The following is a 5835-nucleotide window of genomic DNA, read 5'->3' as shown; positions in this document are numbered from 1 at the left end:
ACTGGACTTTGTTAAAACAAATGTGCAAAGTATTTCAATACAACAGGCACAAATCTCACACCTCTAGGTTGAGACAGCACTTCAAAGTAGGCTCCTTCTTCCTGCACATATTAAACAAGATACTATCAAGAAATGTCTGTAATGTCTAGTTACTGCCCGCGAAGAACTAATCATTGTGAATGTAATGATAATTTTGCTGTGTTCGTACAGACAGTTTTGCATTTCTTTAATAGTACTACACATTAAATAACAGGTTTTTCCTGTGGGATGGAAGAAGACAATAAATCAATAGAACTCTAAAATGTGCAGGTGTGAATGTTAGAAGGTGCAGGCAGGAGTGGATGTTCACATCACAGGAACAGGCGGTAATGGTCAGAAATCCAGTGGGAGCAGGATTAAGAAAGGGCTCAACTCTGCAATTACACCACCAGAACGTTGGGTTGCAGTGGGGCTCCTACACAGTGGTGTTCAATTTCCTCATGTACTTCAAGTACTGTTGACTGAAACAGAGTAGATATCGTTGGGTTTAGAACTGACAAACATGGAACAACAGCTACTTCTTCCAAAACTCCTGCAACATAGAAAAGGGAGAGGACATGAATAAATCGAGTGCATGAATTGGCAGAGCTATGAAAATGAAACAAAATGAAAACAAATCTCTTGTGGTTTTATGAGCAAGCCAGGTACAATTACACTCAGTGACATATCACATTTGTTTAACAGAAGTCTTATGTTGAGAAACTTCATTAGTCAGTGTGAACATGGTGCATTACAATAATCAAGCAGACCAATTACGGTTATTGCAGTCTGAGGCGCCACAACATGTAGTTAAAATTTTCAAGAGGACCATGTTGGCATGACATGGTACCAAACACATTCCAGAAGGTGTTTTTGTTGAAAACACTACTAAATGTCAAAAAGACACAAGGTGGCACTTTGCACCAAATGCAAATGCCAGCATGCTGACATGTTCACAGTGTCAATGTTAACATGCTCATGTTTCCCAAGCAATAATTATAATGTCCACAGTTGGCTACCATGTTAAGTCCTGTAAGTGTGCTGGCATGGTAGCATCACGTGGCTTGTGTTACAATCCAGCCGCTAGGGTCAGCTGGATGCAACAAAAAATAATTGTTGGAGGTAGAGCAATTTATTGCTCAGGGATGTGATGGACACAAAACAGCAGTGATAATACAAAGAGAACAGGGCTGGTGGATGTTGCTATAAAGAACCAAATAAAACCAAACGAAGGCTAACAGAGTTACAAAAGCTAGCTAAACAAAAACAACTAAATTCCTCAGCCAAACTTAAACACAACAGCAACACCCATAACCAACAAAATAAACGAAACAAAAGAGTGCCTCTAAACACATAACAGAAAACACATGACATGAGTAACTCCTAAACTAAGTATAGAAGTATATCCAGGCAGAGAGAGAAGCTCTTCTGAGATCGTTCTGAAAGTGATCCCAATGATATCGCTAATAGCTATTATTGTTTATTTGTGATTAAATATAAAGGCTTTTACTGTGTTTACATGCTTGTCGTTACTTTTATTTCTCTGTAGACGAATGCAACTCTGAAAAGAAGGACACATGCAGGAAAACAAATCATTAATGCAGGAACCCCTTGACGGTCATTTACCATCTAGTTGGCACGTTTCATAAGCATCTCTACCTAATAACATCAACTTTTTGTCATCAAAATGTTAAATGATGAACTAAAGATAATGGATAAATCTACAAATTAAGATAAAACATATCAGTAACTCGTTTGTGTTCAATTTACCGCACATTTGAATTTGACCCTCACCGTCTCAGAGTGTCTGTAAATGCAGAGTGGAAGTGAGAGAGGAGGTGTGCTTGTTTTATTTTCCAGTCGCTCCAGTCACAAACACTACCACAATACTCTGTTCACCCCGCCCCCATAAAGCTGCACTGTAACAACCAGCTAGCGCTCCTCAAAGAAACTACCCAATGACAAGACAGTATTTCACCCTGTGGCCCCTCCCCTCCCTTCGCCTATGACGGTAGCTGCTCAGTGCCAACGTTTACAGAATGGTAACGTTGGTCAGTGTGGGCGCACACATCTGTATAGTGATGTCTATAGTTATTAGTGTGGACGGGCCACAACAGGAAAACTGGTTAATGCCTGACTGTTGGAAGAAAAGAACGACAAAAACATCTCAGTATATGTGCTGTCTAATAGGGGAAAAGAGACACGAAAGATAATTCCAATTTAAATGTATTGGTTTGAAATTTGTGCTGGGGAACATGAAAAAGTCGGGCAAAACGTGTCCCAGGACACGAAATAATAGATTAAATTCCGTGACGATTTAATGAATTGCCATGAGACCTGGTTTTAGTCAGGCCATCCCCCCACACAACGGTCACAAAAAATCACCACATAAACAAGACAACACATCAGCACCGCGGGCCATAACAGATTGTATGTGCAACGTGACTTAGTTTGGACCCAGGAGCAGAACTCAACAGAGTGGCAACAGGTCAGAAGATGGTTTTATTATTTATTAAAGGATTGGTGATGATGGGTGAAGCTGGAACATCCTGCTGGTGCATGATGGCTGAGGAGGAACTAAAGCAGGAGAGTGGTTTGATGGCAGGCAGTGAGGTCAGAAGGTGAACAACATGACAGAGCAGACCAAGACGTGCTTTGAGAGGTGCCTGGCAGAGTGGAGAGCTGAGCCAAGTTTCTGGCAGACGATTGAGGAAGCCGGGTGGCAAACAATGAGGTGCTGGCAGGCAGGTAACCAGACAGGACAGTGAACCTGCAGCAGATGGAGGCATAAACCTCTAACACAAGGAGGAAACTGGCAGAATTGGCCATAGCGCTACCAGCATGTACGCAGACTGAAGGAACTGGCAATGAATGGCATGAAGAGCTGAGGAATGCTGTAAATTGATTGGTGGATTAATCTCAGGTGCACAGAGTAAGTGGCTGCCAGAGGGGATGAGGTTGCCATGTCCAGACAAACACCCACACAAATACAGGAAGGAGATGAACGGGGGAGAAACCAGAGAAACATGAGGAAGGATGGTAAAAACAGAGACAGATGGAATGGGAAGGGAGGTGCAGCCAGACCATGACAATAGTAGCCACTGAAAAAGTCATTGGAATATATTACCTGAGATGAGCGTAAATGTTAATCAGAGGGTGGCGTTGGTGAAACAACCAGGTGATTACAGAAGCCAACGGGCCTCATGTTTTGGGAACCAGAAATATCTGTAGTACAAAATTTCATGGCAATTGAATTGAAAGTCAGTCAGACTGACATTACTATTCCCAGAGCCTGGCAATTAGGTACTATTTCTGTCTGCATTGCCATTACTGCTCATCTGCTGCTTTCTGCTCATCTTCCACTCCTTTTATCTCTGTGCTGACAGCACCGTCACCACAGGTCTCCGGCAAGGCTGTTGTATGTTATTATTTTCACAATGTACTACTCCATCATGATAGTTTTGTTCAATAAAAAAGATGTCCAGTCCAACTAACACTGCCGTGGCCTTCTCCTGGAAGTCACATTGTCTGATGGTTACTGTTTATAATATTTATAAAGACCAGGGAATATAAATGCACCAGTAGTGGACCACTATAGAGTGTACATGGATAACTTTGTCAGACTGTTGAAGATAATCAGAAGGCAACCAATAGACTTAAAATCCTTGTTGTTTAGATGTTAGCATGCTTTAAGATTTCAGCAGATAAAACCACTCACATCACTGGGTACCAGGAAAGGTAAGCTGATGAAAATGTGCTTTCTGTGATTTGGATAAAGTTGTTGTTGAGTTGAGAGTCTTCCACCAGTGTGAGACTTTCATCACTACTTCTCACCACCGAGCAGACCAGCGGCCACATGGTGATGTCTCAAACTTTTGCAGCAACTTCATTGCAACTAAACTGAATGTTTTTGCTCCATTGCAAGGTAACTGAGAAATAATGGTGTTAGCTTACAATTTAACAGAGATCGTCAAGCAAATAGTGGAATTTTTGAAGTGATCAAATTTTTTTTGGTTAATCTCTGTTTTCACTTCTTTTAAATCTCTTTACAGAGAAGAACTTCAACATTCTCTAACTCTCGTTAAAGATATTTCAAAAGTAGATGATGTCTTTGTGGAAATGAGCTTTCCAGTTCTATTCTTAAATGATTTCTCCAGAGAGGATTAAACTGTCACTTCTAACTCATTCACACCATGTCCTTAATGACTGTTAAATGGAAAGCCATTCATCAACCCTGAAGTTGTAGAGGCCCAAAGCATATTAGAACAGATCGCTTTGTTCTCCTATTTATATTTAGCATATAAAGTAGTGTTTCGGCATATTCCAGACTTACAGCAGTCAGGGGTTTACTGCCTTCCTTGTTGACACTGAGGATCTCGTGGTAGCCTGGTTAGTGCTATAGCGCATATAAAGGCAATACATCCTCCAATCTAAATAACAATGGAGGATGATTGTCCATTCCCTCTAGTATGGCCCATGACACAAATTAACTGCTGAAATCATCGCTCAAACGTACATTTTCTGTGATAACGTGATTGTAAAAGACTTGTAAGATTAAAACACAGTGACTACTTAGTTAGGTTAAGGGACAGATCGTGGTTTCGGTTAAAATAACATGTTAAGGTTAGAGAACCTTAGCCATAATTGTTACAATAAATAAAATAACACATTGGTTTGAAAGATGAAACAAGCAGCCCAATGTTTTACTAACTGTCATGGTTCACTCTGGGGTCAAGTTAGACTTTGGTTTCTGTCATATTCCTGTTTCTGTTTGAAGATTTTATTTTGTAGTCTCGTTTTCATGTAATGTTTGTCAGCTCTACTTCCTGTTGTCTTGATTGTTAGCTCTGCCCTGATTGTGTTCACCTGTTCCCCATTACCTCACGTGTGCATTTAATGTTTCAGTCTCCCTTTGTCCTGTGCCAGTGTGTTATGTTCATGCACCGTCCCTGTGCCGTCTTGTTCGTACATAGTTCCAAGCTAAGTGACCTTGAAATCTTGTTTCTTTTTTTTATATACGTTGTTCTCCAGCCTTGCTGTGATTTTTTGTTGCTCATTGTTTTCTCCAGCTTTGTTGTGCTTTTTTTTTTATTTAGCGGCCTACAGAGAAGTTTCCTTGCTTGACTGAATTGTTGTGTTCTATTTTGCATATTTTTGTGAATAAACTCTTTTGTTGGCTTCCACTCTCGAGTCCTGCATTTGGGTTTGATACCAGAGTCTTGTCACTAACCCATCCATCCACCCCAACCTTCTATCTACGTTGTCTTAGTAGCTCTATAAAGCGTTATACACTGGAATGTGCTTTCCCTTGATATGGAACATGTCCTTTTGGAGCATGTGCTGAAGAAACTGATGGTGTGTGATATAAATACTAGATGTGGCTTCACAGTAAAATGTAGGTATCATAATAAACTGCCTAGACAAACAACCTTTGGGGTTGTTTTTTTGTCTTTTTTTGCATGGGAAAGGTAATCTCTTGACATGGTAACGTCAAGACCTTATGATGTTATATTTTAGAGAGAACCCCAACAAATCCCAAAGATTCCCTTGGAGCAGCTCTTGGTAAGAGTGGGAAACCATGGATACCTGCAGAGAAGACAAAACAGAAACTACAGGAGAGGTGGAGACACAAAGTTAATGCCATGGTGTCCTATAAATATACAGTAGGGAAGAGGTGCTGAGTGCATCATGAGAAGTCACCCAGCAGCTTGAGTCTATAGCAGTATAATTACTGGATACACACGTGAATAAAATTGTTGGTACCCCTCAGTTAATGAAAGTAAAACCCACAATGATCACAGAAATAACTTGAATCTG

The sequence above is a fragment of the Stegastes partitus genome, unplaced genomic scaffold, assembly GCF_000690725.1.
Source record: "Stegastes partitus isolate 25-593 unplaced genomic scaffold, Stegastes_partitus-1.0.2 Scaffold981, whole genome shotgun sequence".
Classification (NCBI taxonomy): Eukaryota; Metazoa; Chordata; class Actinopteri; family Pomacentridae; genus Stegastes; species Stegastes partitus.
This window is presented reverse-complemented; position numbering follows the sequence as displayed.